We start from the raw sequence: 18,851 nt of genomic DNA, 5'->3' as shown, positions 1-18,851 counted from the left end.
TCTGCTTACAGGAACAAAAAGAATCCTAACAGCGGTATTAGTCCATTACTAGATGTAAATGGTAGAATTATCAATAATAATGCAGAAAATGGAGAAAAGTTCAATAAATATTTCTGTTCTATATTTGGGCAAAAAACAGATAATGTAGTCATATCATATGTTAACATTCTTTCCATTCTAGTAGTATCTCAGGAGGATGCTGAACAGCAACTACTAAAGATATAAATTAATATAAAATATAAATATAAAATATTATATAAAATATAAATCCTGAGATATAAATTTGTTAGTCTCTAAGGTGCCACAAGTACTCCTTTTCTTTTTTGCAAATACAGACTAACATGGCTGCTACTCTGAAACTTACTAAAGATATACATTTTAAAATCAGCAGGTCCAGATAACTTGCATGCAAGAGTTTTAAAAAGAGCTGGCCAAGGAGCTTGTTGAACTGTTAATATTGATTTTCAATAAGTCTTGAAACACTTTCAGAAGACAGGAAGAAAGCTAATATTGTGCCAATATTTAGAGAGGGTAAATGGGATGACCCAGCTAATTATAGGACTGTCAGTCTGACATCGATCCCAGGCAAGCTAATGGAACAGCTGATATGGGACTCATATAGTTAAGAATTAAAAGAGGGTAAATGCAATTAATGGCAATCAACATGGGTTTATGGAAAATAGAGCCTGTGAAACTAACTTGATCTCTTTTTTCTTTTATGTGATTACAAGTTTGGTTAATAAAAATAACAGTGTTGATGTAATATACATAGACTTCTGTAAGGCATTTTATTTGGTATTGCAAAACATTTTGATTGAACACTAGAAAGATATAAAAGTGACATGGCATACATTAAATGGATTAAAAGCTGGCTAACTGATAGGTCAAAATGTAATTGTAAATGGGGAACCATCACCAATTGGGTGTGTTTCTAGTGGAGTCTCACACGGATCAGTTCTTGGCCCTGTGGTATTTAACATTTTTTTAATGACCTGGGAGAAATCATAACATCACTGATAAAGAAAATGGGGAGTGATAAATAAGGAAGAGGACACTAATATAGAGTGATCTGGATGACTTGGCAAGTGGGCACAAGCAAACAATATGCATTTTCATATGGCTAAATATATACTTCTAGGAGCATAGAATGTAGGCCATACTTATAGAATGGGGGATTTTAGTCTGATAAGCAGTGACTCTGAAAAAGATTTGGGGGTCATGGTGGATAATCAGCTGCAAATGAATTCCTGGTGCAATGCTGTGGCCAAAAGAGCTAATGCAATCCTTGGCTGCATAAACTGGGGAATCTCGAGTAGGGGTAGAGAGGTTATTTTATCTTTGTATTTGGCACTGATGTGACCACTGCTGTATCCAGTTCTGTTGGCCACAATTCAAGAAGAATGTTGATAAATTGGAGATGATTAAGAGAAGAGCCACAGGAGTAATTAAAGGATTAGAAAACATGCCTTATAGTGATATAATCAAGAAAATTAATTAATTTAGTTTAACAAAGAGAAGGATAAGGGGTGAATTGATTACAGTCTATAAGGACTTACACGGGGAACAAATATATAACAATGGGCTCTTCAATCTAGCAGAAAAAGGTGTAGCATTCTCTGATGGCTGGAAGTTGAAGCTAGACAAATCGAGACAGGAAAGAAGATGCATATTTTTAACAGTGAGAGTAATTAATCATTGAAACAATTTACCAAGGGTTGTGGTGGATTCTCCATCACTGACAATTTCTAAATCAAGACTGAATGTTTTTCTAAAAGATCTGCTGTAGTAATTATTTTGGGGGAAGTTCTATGGCCTTTGTTATACTGGAAGTCAGACTAGATCAGTGCTGAGCAACCTGCGGCCTGGGGGCCGCAGGTTGCTCACCACTGGACTAGATGATTACAATGGTCTCTTCTAGCCTTGGAATCTGTCAATCTAGTTTCTGTTTCAGAAACCAAAATGTTAAGTAAGAAAGCATAATTCCCAGTACTGGTGCTTGTAGCCAATTACCAGATCATTTCTCATGTTTGACCAACCATTTGCATTAATATCAACATTAATTATTTTAGTTTTTCCATAGTTTCCCCTGTACTTCTTCAATTACAGCATTTAGTAATAGACACATGATCTTAAATCTGTCTGGAGAAATATATCCAGTGGGAAGTGCTTCAACCATTTCTTGAAGTTATTTTGTGTTACAATGAAGGTGATGTGGCTAGCTTGAAATAAAGGTTCAGCATTCTTGTTAAGTTCAAGTTTTTTGCTTTTCTATTTTTATTGTCATGAGCATGATTCACCTTTACCATTTATTTGGATGTCAAAGTTGAATAGAAGAAACTGTTCCTGAATGAAACATGTTGAAAAGCTGTGGAAGGTCTGGGAGTCAAGGTTTGAAATCATTGTAAAGGCTAATGATGGAAGTAGCATTAAATATCTTACTTGCAGGATTTTCAAAGTTATCCATGCTCTGTTCTTCCCACGTAACAAACCTCCCAAACAGTTTAATTCAGTGTCACTTTCTATCATGAAAAATGTGATGAAATTCATTTTTATACTTTTTGAAATTGAACATGAATCCTTTCTATTTTGTACCTAGGGACTCTTGACAATATTTACATTTTACTTCAGAAAAATTACCTGTTTTAGTGGATTCAGTCCATTCAATCACTTCTCCCCTACCACTTCCTTCAACTTTAGGTATGTTGAGTCTGATAAACTCATACACCAATGTCTGGTAATGACTAAATAATAATCTCCCTTTTGCAGTGTTGAACAACTGCTTTCACATTAATTTGTTAGAATGAAACACAACCACTCATTCTGGGGCTGAGGGCCAAAGGGCAGAGGTAATGTCTCACTACTGACTAAAACTGGTTAAAATATTTGAAGAAGGTTAAGGATTACTCTAGGTATTATTACCAACACTGGTGTTCAGTATTTTTATAAATGACTGGTAAAATTAGCTGAATAGCTATCTAGGAAAATGTGATAGCATAATACTATTTAGATTAGCCAAAAATATGAAGGATTGCAAGGAACTCCTGAAGTACCTAATAAATTTAGGAAATTGAGCATGGAAAGTGAAAATCATTGTGGACAAGTGCAAAATAATGTATATTGAAAGCAGCAACTTAGGGACAGATCCTAGAAGATGCAGAGCACTTCCTGGTGGACACTCAGCATCTCTCATGATAGGCCCATTTTCGCTCATGGCTTCTGGTTTTATTTTAAGAAACCTAGATGTGTTCTGAATTAGTCATAACCCAGCATGAAAAAGGTATATCGGTTTCATTGTTGCTTTCAATTTGTTTTAACCAAGACCTCTTGATATTTATTTTCTTAGTTTCCCTCCCCAATTGACGTAGCTTTGAGACTTCAGCAATGCAATCTCATTCATAGACATGGGAAAATAGAACTGCTTTAAATACATTCCTGCCGAGGTTTCTGGGTTTCAAACTGCAATCTCACTGGAGTCAGTTGCCAAAATGCCATGCACTAAAGGTATTTCCAGTAGCAATACCATGGAATTGCTGTTTCTTGTGGTATGTAGAAAGAAAACATAGGTGAGGCCAGCTGCCCTGTGATCTGAAAACTGGATATCAGAACAGTGAACATGAAAACAAAATCAATTGTGAGAGAATTATTTTCCCTAAAGGTATAGCCCATTTTCTAGGTTCTTTCTGGTGAACTTTCTGCAGTATAAAAATGTAAAAGGAGATTAGGCCTTAATGAGAAATTATATTGGCTAATATCTAATGCAAAGCCCGATCAGATAATCCAACTTTAAGTTAAAGATATTATTTTGAGAAGAGTCACAATGAGTTATACTTTTGCAATTAGGTATGGTTGGTGTCTGAAGTGATAACTCACCACTAATACCTGAACTAGTGCGGAGGGACAATAGTCACAAGAGACTCCTGAACTTTAGAACTCATTAGAAAGCTAAGGCTTATTAGGCAGATCTTACCTATTACATTACTACATTAGCCATTTAAAGATTATTTAGGTACGCATTAAGCAGCCAGCTGAGATCACAGAGAATCAGTGTAATATACTCAAGGTGAAATATATTGCTTAACAAGCACACTGCCTAATTCTGCACCAGCCTCAGCTTCTGGTTGGATTTAAGATGTAACCCCTTGTAGAGGACATTGCAATAAAGTAATCTCGAAGTGACAAAGGCAATGTCTAGAGCCAAAAGGAATGTTTGCAGCCTCCTGGCTGTACAAATGTGAAAAAAGTCATCCTGGCTGGTGCAGCTATTTGAACCTATAATAGCAGCTGGGAATCTAACTTGAGACCGAGACCACAAACTCAAACAGCAAAAGGCAGGCACATGTATCTGTCTCAGTCGAAGTGGCAGATATTATCTTCATCATATAATCTGGTTTCCTTTTCCAACAAACCACCCTCACCTCAATTACAACTAGAGACAGTGTCAGCCCACCAGCACCCACCCATGCACCAATTTTAACCAAACACTGGTTAAAAGCAATTTACTGCTTTAGTTGAGTTAGATGTAATAGATACACAGAGATGGGTATCATCAGCATGCCAAAGATATTGCAACTAATGTCTCCTTACTAATCTTGCTGAGAACCCCATATACACATTAAATAAGATTAGAGACAAGATGGAAACTTGCAGTGTCCTGAGAGTTCTATCAGGTAAGAGGAGCAATTTGCCCATCATCATTCTTTGAGAATAGTGTATGGGAAAAAGAAAGAAAAGGAGCTGCACAACAACAACCTTATCCACCCCTCTGGAATCTGCAGACAAGTCATCAGTACCTCATGATTTATGGTCTGAAGGGCAAGTGAACACCTAGTTCCATTGAAGTCAATGGAAATATTTCCATTGATTTCAATGAGATCATGATTTCATCCTTGATCTTAATGAACTGGAAGAGGATCATCTACCAACAACTAGTTCATCTTTCTAGGTTATACCCAGTTGGTACCTAAAATGAAAAGAGTTTGCCAGAAGCTGGGAATGGGCAACAGGGAATGGATCACTTCATGATTACCTGTTTATTCCCTCTGACGCACCTGGCATCGGAAGACAGGATACTGGGCTAGATTGACCTTTGGTCTGACCCGGTATGGCCGTTCTTATGTTCTTATGTAAGGAGTCTGGGGCAATTAAATACCGTAAGACATGCTACCACCTTCTCTATAACCTTAACTAAGAATGGAAGATTACATAAAAGATAATTGGCCAGTATTAAGTAAGAGTTTCATGAATAGTAGTCATATAGATGCTGCTTCAATGGAATCACAGAATCACAGAAATGTAGGTCTGGAAGTGAGTAGTCATCTAGTCCAATCCCAATGCGGAGGCAGGACCAAGTATGCCTAGACCATCCCTGACAAATGTTTGTTTAATTTGTTCTTAAAAACCTTCAGTTACAGGGATTCCACAACCTCCCTTGGTAACTTATCTGAATACTTAACTATCCTTACAGGTAGAAAGTTTTTTCTAATAATTAACCTACATCTCTTTTACTGCTGATTAAACCCATTACTTTTTGTCCTACCTTCAGTGGGCATGGAGAACAATTGATCACCATCCTCTTTATAACAGCCCTTAACATATTTAAAAACTATTGCCATGTCCCCCTATTGTTTTCTTTTCAAAAGACTAAACATACCCAGTTTTTTTAACCTTTCTTCGTAGATCAGGTTTTCTAAACCTTTGATCATTTTCTTGCTCTTCTTTGGACTTTCTCTGAATTTGTCCACATCTTTCTTCAAGTGTGGCACCCAAAACTGAACAAAATATCGAGCTGAGGGTCACCAGTGCAGAGTAAGTGGAACAGTTACCTCCTGTGTCCAACATACAACACACTCCTGTTAAAACACCTCAGAATTATATTAGCCTTTTTTTTATAACTGCATGACACTCACTATAACCGTCAGATCCTTTTCAGCAGTACTACTACCTAGCCAGTTATTCTGCATTTTGCAATTGTGCATTTGATTTGTCTTTCCTAAGTGAAGTACTTTGCACTTTTCTTTATTGAATTTTGTCAAGTTGATTTCAGACCAATTCTACAATTTATCAAGGTACTTTTGACCTTTAATCCTATCCCCCAAATTGCTAGCAACTCCTCCTCATCTGCAAATTTTATAAGCATACTCTCCATTCCATTATCCAAGTCATTAATGAAAATATTGAATGTATTGGATAGGACAGGACAGACCCCTGCACGAAGGGGCTTCACTAGATATGTCCTCCCAGTTTGACAGGGAACCATTGATTAATATTTTGAATTATGGTTTTGCAACCAATTATGCACCCACCTTGTAGTAATTTCATCTAGACCACATATCCCAGGTTCGCTTATGAGACTGTCATGTGGGACACTGTCAAGCTTTAGTGAAATAAAGACAAATCACATTTACTGCTTGCTCTCTATCCACTAGTCCAATAACCCTGTCAAAGAATCTGACAATCTGCTCTACCTCAAAGAGCCACTGATAGTTTTCACCAGCAGTGGGCCCAGTCTTATTCTTCTGGTCTTCAGCAGCCTGAGGGAACATGGATTCTGAGCATAAGTTATGTTTCAAATGTTCATAATTGGAAAATTATTATGGATTTTTCTTTTTCTCTTAATTTAATGACTCACTGGCATTTAAAAAATTCTTTCTAAGATGCAATGGCACTTGGACATTTGAAACCTGACATTTTAAATTGTTAACTTGTGAAAAGACAACTATTTGCTCGTGCGTAGATTGGAGAAATATTCAAAGTGTGAGTATGAGCTGAGAGAGAAAGAAAGAGAGAGGCAGCATACATCCAGCATTTTAACTTATTTCTTATGTTAACAGAGGAAATTAGCAGCCAGAAACAAATTGATTCCTTTTCTTATTTTCTTTCAGATGAATAGTTCTTGGGCTAATCAAAAAAAATCTGGATAGTTTGCATTAAACAGGGAAGAATTGAGTGGAGCAGATTTGAGAAATGATCACACTCTGACCTGTCCTCTCTGTATATTTTTTGGCAAATGTTTGTAGGGGTTTTGTACTTCTTACACTGTCTGCCACTGGACAGATTGCAGAAATCCTTACTGCCATGCTTATTTATGGAAAGTTTCCTTTCCTTAGTAGATGCTAATAAATCATTGGGAAGGAATATTACTTCATTTTCACTTACTTCGAAATGGTTTTGTATGGTAAGTTTTGTTGCAAGTGTAAGTGTAAATTATTATCTTGTTTAAAGTCTTCACAAAAATGTTCATATATACCTCTTTATTTGGTGAGAAGGAGAATTAGCTTTAGCTTATGTAAATCATTTGCATTCAACAACTCAAAATTTCAGGGTCAAAAGATTAGAGATTTCTTGGATATACCTTAACAGCAATTTGTAAACACTAGTTTATTTAATTGCTTTCTTAAATTAGTATTAATTTATTGATCTCTGGAGCTGCATATTGAGTTCCAGGAACCTGTGTAACTAGGGTGGAGAGCCGCAGGAACGATCTGAAAAGGAGCTCAGAAATCATAAGATCTGATAATGGAAAATTATACAGGATCTGGGATGAACCTCATGTGTCCTAATAATGATTTCGGAGGTGGTCAGAAAATATAATAGTCTAAATACTAAAAAATCCAATGGGAGCCTGAAGGAAAATCTAAAGTAAATTTACTGGTTAATCCAAGCGAATGTGAAATCCATCCAGCCCAGTCTCACATCCACATGTGGCAGGGAACCAGTCTTCAACTCTCTACATTGGCTCGCTATTCAAGGTTTGGGAGTCAGGACTTGATAGTTAAAGCCCTTCTTGGCACTAGCCCAAATGACTTGAGGTATCACCTTTCTCCCTGTGACCAGGACTTCTCGTGACAGTTACATTCCACAGGAACATGAATGGTCAAGCAAAACAGTTAAACTTCTGACTTCAGGAAAAAGCAGCTGGCACCACTGTGGACATCACTTTCAAAAGAGACTAGTGTTGGGATTTACAAAGCATCTAAGTGACTTAGGAGCTCAACCTTTCAAAGTCAATGCAACTTCTGCTTAAGCATTTTTGATAACCCCACCTTAAAAGTAAAACAAAAAGCCACTGCTTTTAGAACAAAACACAAACCTCAACTTCTAACAACTGAGGGAAAAGAAGGAGAGAAATAGAGATTCTTTTTTCAACTTTTAACCTTGCCAGGCACTGAGATACCACAGTGAAGTGGAAACTATAAATAAAATATACAAGAGGTCAGACTAGATGATCACAATGGTCCCTTCTGGCCTTGGAATCTATGAATCTATGAACTAGACAGCCAGAGCTTGTTGTTTATTTTGGTGCATATTTTTGTTTTGAGCAGGGATAAAAACATATTGAATCTGATTCTGATCTCTCCTGCCCCAGTTTTCTGACTTCATTGGAGTTATTCCTAATTTCATCTGAGATAAATTGATCAAAATCAGTTCCACCATTGTTGTTACAAATGGATCCTGCTTCTTGCCCTGAAAGGTCCTTACTTTTGCAACCAGTGCTGGCAGCTACACTGATTTTTGCAGCGGCCAAGAGGATGAAGCAAAACTGATGCTCTCTGGCAATAGACTGTGTTGACTTGTATTGTTCAACTCCTCTTGCTGAAGGGGATGGACTAGTAAGAAACCATCTCCAGGCATTGATAAGGTGTTCAGCATTTCATATCAGCATCACTGGACCTGTCTTACTTCTTGGTTCTGGATTGTGGCACATTGATGAATGGAGATTCTCCCCATTAGCTTCTGTTAAATACAATATACCATACTGATTTCAAAAGTGACTTAGGCATTTTTTGAAAAAGAGACTAGGCTCCTTAGTCAGCTAGGCATTGCCATGCTGAGCACAACAATGCCCAAATACCTTTACAAATCCGGCCCTATGTGCCTATCACTTTTCAATATGGGACTTGGCTTCTAAGTCACTTACACACTTTTGAAAATTTTACCCTTTGTGCCTTCTGCAAAGGGCTGAGCAGCCTCAACTCCTCTGTCAGTCATTGGAAGTTGAGGGTATTCAGTGCTATACAGGACTTGGCCCAACATAGTTACCATTTACATTTTGAGGCCCCGGTCTTTGCATGTATTTCTTACTTAGACTTGGCTGGATGATACTGCAAGGCTTTTATTAGCCTACTTCTTTTCAGTCAGGTACTTTGTTTAGCAGGATCCAAAAGGTTGCATCTGACTTATTATGTGAAAGGTCTCCCAAATCAATTCATTTGATTTGTTCATTTTGTGTTTGAGTCCTAGAATTGCCCTATTATACCTGTTTGGATCACAATGGATTCAGTTGGATATTTCCAATCTACCATTGTCTGTAAAAGAGACATTCTAAGAATCCTTCATTTATGCTCAGTTGGCAAAATCAGTAATAATAAGCCTAGAAGGTCAAAATTAATATACCCTGAGGACAATGTAAGGGTGCCAGTCAAAGCTCACTATATTGAATAGTCTAACGTGTATATTTGCAGCTGTTATGAGGTAACAAATCACTGTAAGAGAAAAATGTCCAAATAGAAATTCTGTATGTTTCCAAGTCATTCAGCTATGCTGAGGAACAAGAAACCAAAGAGAAGAAATCAGGGCTCACTGAACTACCAAGTAACTCATTTCTCCAGAGGAAGTATTAATGGGTAAACTACAAAAAGCTCAGAGTCTCAGTCTGGATAAAGTTGCAAAAGTTCAAATGCTTTTTTTGAATCTCTTTGGTCTTGCAACTGGGCTGGAAATCTAGCAAGAACCAGCATTGATATGACGTTTCTAGTAATTCCTAGATCCAGTCTTGCTGGAAATATTGGGCCTGATCCAATCGATAGAAAATCTCCCAATTACTTTGAACTTTTTTGAATGACCTGTTGTGCCTTTCCCCAGTGTTTCAATGCTTTTGCTTCTGCTCCCAGTCAGAACCTGGGTGTGCAGAGGCCCATCTGAAAAAAATCTAGGTCTGAGTTCAGTTTGACTTCTGAAGGAAAGTTCAGCGTAGTTGCCTTCTTATCCTAATTCATGCACTAAGTAAATACCTTTTAAAAATTCTATATTCATTTTTATTAGTTATGCTCATTTTGGTTAATTGCTTTGCTATTTCTCTGGTTCCTTGCTATATCATTTTAATTGTGGTTGTTAATAAAAACAAATTATGTAAGAGTATTTATTTAAATAATGCACACATGCAGAACCTTTTAGCCATTGCTCTGAAGAAATATTCCATTGCCTATTGTGTTGCCTCCTGGAGCTTCTTGTTGTGGAGACATCTCAAAATTATGAATATTTACCTGTCATTTACAGTACACAGTGTTTTCCATCCAAAGATGTTAAAATGCTTAACAAACATTCCAAGTTATATATACAAGACAGGAATCACTTCAACCATTATTGAAATGCTGGGGTGGAAAGTAGGGCAGAGACATAAGACAAAGTGCAATATAAGACAAAGAACAATTTATCCAATTGAATCAACAAGGAAAATTTAGGAAAACAAAACATCTGGAACTGACTCTGGATAACACTGCTTACACCATTTCATTTTAAGAAAAGTCACTAGATTCTTGTTTTATTACTTTTTACAAAGTATGGTGCTTCCAGCAGTTTTTGTGCCTCAATGTCTTATTAGCTCATTACTGTTTCACACGCATGACTGAGCAGTAGCAGTAAATATTTATATTATGACAATGCCCAAAGGCCCTAGTTGGGATAGTTTAGTTTATAAAATCTGACAATATGACAGCACAAGATGACATGGTTGCAGGCCAGGCAAAAACTAAAGCAGAACCATCCATTGCCACTGATACTGTTTTACAATCAGAAAAAAGGAAATGCTGTGTTTTGAGTCTTGATATTTATGTTTATTCTGTTGTTAGTGTCTAATGTTCCATGTATGACACACCACACAATTTGATAAGCCTTTTTCATTGCATTTGACACAGGCTAGTAGGCAGTTTTGCTGTCGTTTTGCCTCATTGTTATTGCATAAAGAAAGCAAAATGGTTCACATGTACATTCTACTTATAGCCTACCATTTTCTCACTTACCATTGTGGTTAAGTACTTTGTGAAATTAATCTGTGTAGTGTTGTTGTAGCCGTGTTGGTCCCAGAATATAGAGAGATGAAGTAGGTGAGGCAAAATCTCTTATTGCACCAACTTCTGTTGGTGAAAGAGACAAGCTTTCAAGCCACACAGAGTTCTTTTTCTTCTGAAGAGCTGTGTGTGGAATTAATGACAGGTTTCAGAGTAGCAGCCGTGTTAGTCTGTATTCGCAAAAAGAAAAGGAGTACTTGTGGCACCTTAGAGACTAACAAATTTATTTGAGCATAAACTTTCGTGAGCTACAGCTCACTTCATCCGATGAAGCTTACTCTTTTATACTGAATGTGTGTGTGTGTATAGATATGTATATGACTAATACCCATTTAGCTAGCATCCCAGAGAGATGATGATGGAGAAATTGCCTAGAATATATGCCTCCACATTACGGGTGTGGTCTCAAAGAATCCTTTTTTGTTTGGGGGCAAAGAGAGAGGAAGTCCCTTTGAAAAATCTTTCCTCCAGCGAAGGGGGTGAGGGTGATGTGTATTTTTACAATATCCTACACAGGGATGCTTTCTGAAAATACATTTTCAATTAAAATAGTTTATTTTGGACCAATATGGAGTTGGTGTTTTGTTGCATATTAGAACTGTGCTATAGTACATCTGAGATCTTTGTCATCGATCTGTCTAAAAGGAGTTTGGATTTCTTCTACCACTAGAAAACTCATTAAAATAAGAATATTTTTAAAAAAGGAATTTATGTGATTCCTGAAATGTGGTCACTTGAGGTACAATTAGAGATTGTAGTTTTTATCCTAGATGCAGGATAGGAAATAACTGCAGTAATTCAGATAACACTGTGGGTAATTCTTCCCTTTTTATAGGAAAGCACTATACTATCATCTACAGGCTGAAAGACCAGCTATGATTGTTGTTTGGGACACAGTATCATTTTCATTATGAGAAATTCAGTATATAATTTCTTAAGATAGGAAATAAAGATCTATACAGTTGAGAAAATGTATGATTTTATGTTATAAAATAGTTGATTTTCTTCCAAAACATTTCATGAAAAGCAAGTTAGGTTCTGTTACAGCAGGCATATTTTTGTAATCTGTTTTTATCATTGTAGGAACAGTACAGTAGAAGCAGACAAAGCTGTCTAAGATTCCCAGCTCAATTTACTCACTTTGCAAACACACCACAGACTGATTAAATCAGGTGCTGCTGGATCTCTTGCATTACCGAAAATAGCAGTTTCTTTTGGGCTGGGTGCTGTTCACACCGGCTCTTTTAGTCAGTAAAACTTTTGTCGCTCGGGGGTTGTTTTTTTTAAAACCACTGAACGACAAAAGTTTTTACCAACAAAGTGCCAGTGTAGACAAAGCCAAAGGGATCCAGGTGCTGTTTCAACCTGTGTCACAGAAGATAACACAAGCTCAGACATTATGGCTGTAAATTTCTCAAGCTGGACACTGAATCAAGAATAAGTGATTGGTAAACTTCTGCAACTTAGGCCACAGCCTCTTTGCACCTCAATTTCCCCATCTGTAAATTGGAAATAATATTACTTATGTCCCTCACAAGGTTATAGTGAGTCTTAATTAGTTAATATTTATAAAGCATTTTGAAATTATCAGACGGAAGGATTCATAAATTTTAAGGTCAGAAAGGCCAACTATGATCATCTAGTCTGACCTGCAGAGAACAAGGCATAGGACTTCACCCTGATTAATTCCTGCATCAACCCCATAACTTCAGTTTGAACGATAGCCTATCTCCAAGAAAGGCATCCAAGTTCTACACAATTTTGAATCCAGTTCAGCACGATACCTAAGCATGTACCTTTTTGAGCAGGAGTAGTTCCATTATCTTCATAATCTCATTATTATTACTATTTATTATTTTGTATTTGTTGAAAATTGCCAAATAACTTGTTTTAAAGAGCAGGAATAAGCAGCTAATTAATCCTAATTGCTACATTTACTACAAATGCAATGTACCAATTATTAAACAGCCAGCACATCTACAATGAATAGAACATTAATGCACAAATTTTCATGAATATGCCTAAAGTTAGCTCTTTAATCCATATTTAGGCATCTACATAAAGCTTTTATTAGGTGCCTAATCATAAATTCAAGAGCTTATCTTTAGGCTCCTAAATTTCAGTTTTAGATTACTTTTTCTGTTATTTAAAATGAAATATAAACTTTAAATCCTAGAAATCACAAATATCAAATTAGACTGAGTGTTTTAGTAGCTGTCTATTCGTTCATGGCAGTGCTAATATTTTAAAATGATGCACACACATTATTAAGATCTGTTTTCCATGCCTTATTTTGAGACTGCAGATGGGATAAAATGGCAAAGTTCACTGATTCAACAGGCACTGCTTCATCACAGCAAGATGCCATATATGTGAACAGAAAGACATAAAAAAGTCATTCCCTTTCCCAGTATTGTCGTATGATTTCATAAGCACAACTTTGGGAGATATAATAAAATAAACAGATTGTTTTTTAAACAGATGTTCTTATGCTGGTCTGCATGGGAACAGTTGATATATGAGGGAATCATCTAAGATCTAGTACAAAAATAATATTTAAATTGGAACGAGTGCCTTTTGTGATTTACACCTAATATTGCTCTCCCTCTGACAGACAGCCAAATTTTAAGGGGGAAAAAATCCACAATGTATTTCTCATTTCAAAGCAGCTCTGAAAATTTGTAAGGGAAAGCAATCCAAGGATCAAAGATATTTTATATATTTTGCCATAAGATGCTTGTGCATTGATCTACAGTACTACTATCTCTATATAGAACAGTCAAGGCATCACATGTTAAAATAATGTTTTTTTGATAACTAATTTGGTTTAAATGCTAAGATTTTTAATGGGTCCTAAGGGAGTTAGGTACTCAAATCCCACTAAATTTGGATTCTTAGCTGTCTTTAAAGATTATGGATCCAGTCTTGTGAGGCTATGAGCGATTGTGAGTTGAGAACATTCAGCAACTTGCAGGATCAGATCTTATGTCAACTCCTACATCTGTCCTAAACAGAGCTAGTATTGTAGGTCTATGAGAGAGCCCTTCATCTGCAATAGCACTAATTAATGGAAAAGTCCTTCGGCTTCTGCATAGTCCACACCTTTTTCATTCAGTCTGTAGCACTAGCATGGGCCCAGAGTAGGCAGAGAAAGTGGTGGGGAAGGACTGCTTCAAGCAAATCTGGGGCCCTGTGAAGCCTACTGACTGCTAGGACCCAGGTTAAGAGCTTGGGAGAGGCTTGCCTTGGAGAGATGTGAGTGGGGGAGAGAGAATCCAGAACTCATGTGTATTTGTGGACGGAATTAGGACAATAGTGGGTGGATGTTTCCTGTTAAAGTGGAGGAGGGGAAAATGTGCCTCACAGGACTGGACAAGCATTCCAATTCCTCTGTGGCTCAGGTTATTTTTATCACTCAGATCTGTCAGTCAGCATACAGCAGCTCACACTCCAGGCTATGGATCTGTGGCACAGGAGCAGCAAACATCACACGAGCATTTGGGATGGGCTAGGGCTAAGTGCTGTATGTGGCTGCAGATTTGGGAGCATTGTTTAAACTGTATAGAACCAAGGATTTTGGCTTCCAATCCAAAGGAACATGCCTACCTGTTCTGGAGCACTGCCCAGCAGTGCTAGCTTACTAGCCCCTGGTGCAAGGTTCATGGTCAGGGTAAAGGGGGATGCTTCTAAGCCTGGTTAATCTCCAGCCAAAATGGCCCATTGAGGCCGTGGGCTGCTGAGCATAAGTTGGAGAAGCATTGATTCTTCTCTAATTTACTTCAGGACCAGTTTGATCCCTGACTGACCCCAGGACTGGGAAAGCATACTGCCATCTTTGATTCCCCAGATGGACTGGAGGAACTAGCTCATCAACTCTAAACATTTTTTCTTGGCTAGATAAGCAATTGTCTCAATATTCAATTTATTTTAAACAGTGTAGATTTATCCTCACATTAGGGAGTACAATGGATTTGACTACAGTATAGAGGAATAGCCCACTAGGAGAGAAGAATTTCATTTCTTAGTAGGGAGAGAGCAATAGGGACAATCTGTAGAATCCCATTCATACATTTGGTCAGAGACAAAAAGAGGCATCACATGTCTCCAGGGTAAAGGAGGAAATATCAGAGTTTTCTCTAACACAGACAGAGCTTTCTCGACCCCTTACAATGGGTTTTCAAAGAATTTGGTGTACTACATGGCCAAGTCGTTCAGGTACAGTGATAACAAGGATTAATTCTCTAGCCACTGCCAAACCTTGGGTTGGTCCACATGCTACTGGTAGGGCTAATGTAGAATGGACATAAGTATTTGTATAGTGGTTCTGGATGGCTAGTGCAATGCATAATGAAATGACTGTGCCCTTGCCAGTATGGATTCAACCCAAACATGCATAAATTGGGATACCCCAGAGCTGACATATTACCAATCCTCCAAATAATATTCAAAATATTAATATACTCCTTTTTTCTTACTTTTTTTAGTGAATGGACTTTAGAATTCTCCCAATCTCCTTTAATAAATGCAGTATGGTCTGTTAACTAGATGTCTGGAAATGGGTCAGCCTTGGGACAAATGTTGGACTGGACAAGCTGTTCTTTTATGTCCTTTATCCATTAGTCTAGTTTATGTAAATAACAGATCGGAGAGGAGTATATTAACAGGTGGAGGAATATGGGGAGTAGTGGCGAAGTGAATTTGGGGATGCATTGAGAGGTGGGTGATAAATGGTCTGAGTGGTATGAGTGGTAGGGGAGGTGAGAGGAGTTGGGGGCTCACATGAGAGGTAGGGACACTGGGAAGGATATGGGGGGTGAATGGCAAGGAAACTGGGGAAGAATAGGGGCAGGGACACCTCTCTGCCCGTCATTCTCATCTTCTGTGTGTGTGCAAGGATATGGGGGTCTGAGCCTTGTCCCCTCCCTCTGTCATGTGAGCTGGAATCTGCCCTCAGGGGATATTAGAGCCCCATTTCCTGCTCCCTCAGGTAAGCCAGGTTCTGGGGCAGCTTGCCTTTTGGAGGTATCTGTCCTCTTTCCCTACCCATCCTGTAAGCCAGGATCTAGGAAAGTCCTGCACCTCTATATGGGGAATTGAGAACATTCATGCACCATGAACACACTGATAAGACTGGAATGAGGATCTGAGAATGGATATGCCTGACATATATCAGAAACTGTCCAGCACTGAAGAAGGGAATGCCCACTGAGATGAATGGAGCAGTTCACACACCTCAGAGTTATTGTTTTAGGCTGTAGTCCTATCCATGGGATAGTCTCTTTCAACTGAGAATATCTAATTGAGCTGAATGGGCCACTTACCAGCTCTTTGATCCTGCAACTCTAGAGTTGGAAATGCAGTCTGGGCAGAAATCTGAGAATAAACTTTAAACCCTGGGGAAAAGTCTGTCTGTCAATTTGTTTTTTGTTTTTTCTCGGAGAAATGTCATCTGAGTACATCAGAACATTTCCAAGGGGCTGAAAGTACTGTTAAAAAGAAAATAAATTACACATGTGAATGCTTACTGATGGTGAGGGGTGATTAGGAGAGCAAGGTTAGGTGGTAATAGGGAAAGAGGCGCTTGAGTCTTCAATGAGGGCTTGGGGTAGGGATTATGGGGAGTGGAAAAAGACAAGAGGGATTGGAGAATATGAGGGGTAACAGAAGAAACTGGTGGCTTAGGGGTAGGATGGGATCCATCAGGCCAGAATTCTCCCCTTCCATGCATGTACTAGGTCTAGGAGAGTTCTACCTCTCCACAGGGGTTAGAACCCCTCTCCCTGCCCGTCCATGTGTGTTGGGATTGTCAGACTGAAGGTAATGCAAATTTAAACATCTGAAATCCAGAAAATAAATAAGATACACATTGCCCGTGTTTAGGGTAGCGACCCAGTTTGAAGGAGGCACTGTGCATGGTTGGGGAAGTCTGGCTGAAGCCGAGGGTGAGTGGTGGCAGTAATGGGCTTTGCTCAGCATGCAGCTGAAGCTACATAACCAAGGTAGTGTGCAGCCCTCCAGTAAGCTGCTGCCTGTGATATATATGTGTATATATATGTGTATATAAAGCAGCACAGGGCGGGAGACAGCAAGAAGCAACTTCTTACATGTTATTGGCTTCTACATTGCCAACTAACCACTTAATGGGCTAGGAAAGGTGGGAAAATGGTGACGGGGGACCACATGTTGTGGGGAATGGTGGGGTAGGGTGAAGAAGGAGAAAGATACATAAGTCTTCTCTCCGATACTTAAAGTTATTGTAACCACCATGTAATATAAATTGCAAGCTTTTGGAACATGGGGCCAGTGAGAGAAATCTCATCCTGGGTCTGTTAAGCATCCAGACATTGCAAACATTTTAAAGCATGACCATTATTTCCATTCCACTATAACAAAATGTACAGAAGGAGCATTTTGGATGGGTTGTACATAGCAACTGTGTAGCATAGTGGAAAGGCCACTGAACTGGGGCTATTCCTTGTTCTGCCACTGGCCTGCTGGGTGACGTTGGGCAAATCAGTTAACCACTGTATGCCTCAGTATCCCATCTTTAAATTGGGGATAATTATCTAAAGTTCTTTGAGATCAGCTGATGAAAAACGCTTATATAAAAGCTAGGTCTTTTGATTATTACCTAGCCATAGTAGCATATCAACTGAAGACCTAGGTGAGAATTATAACTGTCTAAAAGACCATTAACTCCTACCAGTGAACGTTTGGTTTTTGTTTAAAAACTAGGAAATTAAATGGCAAAAATATTTAACACAGATTTATGGTTGCCTGGTGATAGCTCATACTTTCCAGAGTGCTAAACTCAGACTTCTGAAAAATCAGGAAATACAGAGTGAAGGTAAACATCCATGCAACTGTAACTCTGCCCTGTTTAAGCAATGCCCCAATATGTCCATATCTCACACGCTTCCACTCTGCCTTTTCTCCGCAATGGATAGGTGTTATTTGAACAACTTGTGCTCTGCTCAAACATTGAGCCCCCTCACAGAATACCCCCTGAGCTGGCAATAGCCACTGGACATTCTCTGTATGCATTTTTGTGAAGGCTGAGTCCCCACCCTGGCACTTCAAGTGCAGAAGGTGGGGGCCCGCAAGGATTTTAAAAATTAATACTGACCAGTCCAGGCTTGTATTAAACTCCCAAGGTTACAGCTTCTCTCTGACCTTGCTGCAACCACCCAAGTGCAAAAAAACCTGTGGGACCCAGGAAAGCACACTTGGGAATTCCTTCTTGTGGGGTACTCTCAAGCTCTTTCACCCCTCCCCCTCCGGGAAAGAGCTGAGAAAGAAAACAAAGGAAATCAGCTGTTGCCACCAGCTAATTAAGCAATCTATGTACACCTCTTTGGACACGAAAATTAAATTCTGTTCTTTAAAAAGGTAAATTTTATTAAAAATAAAAAAGAAGAAAATACATTTGGAACTTAGGCTTTTTGCTAGATTTAAAAAGAACCACTTATAAGGATTAAGCATCAAAATCTTTCTAGAGGTCCATCTTAAAGGTTACAAGCAAAACAAAAGCACCTGGGGTTAGCACAGAGGAGCCGACAAGCCTTACAAAATAAAAGAAATAAACCTAATCACATTTTCCTAAACATTTCCTGATCTACTTACATATCTGGGGTTTCAGATAAGTAGTTCTTGGTATGATCTGATGATTTTTCATACCTGACTTAAAGCTTCTTATAGCATTGCTGTTATGTGTCTCCTCTCTCAGGAGAACAACAACAGGCAGACAAAGGGAAAGTTTTTTTTTCCCAATTTTAAAAAGTTCTA

Source organism: Dermochelys coriacea, chromosome 2 (assembly GCF_009764565.3).
Source record: "Dermochelys coriacea isolate rDerCor1 chromosome 2, rDerCor1.pri.v4, whole genome shotgun sequence".
NCBI classification, from domain to species: domain Eukaryota; kingdom Metazoa; phylum Chordata; order Testudines; family Dermochelyidae; genus Dermochelys; species Dermochelys coriacea.
Note: the sequence above shows the minus strand (reverse complement) of the source record.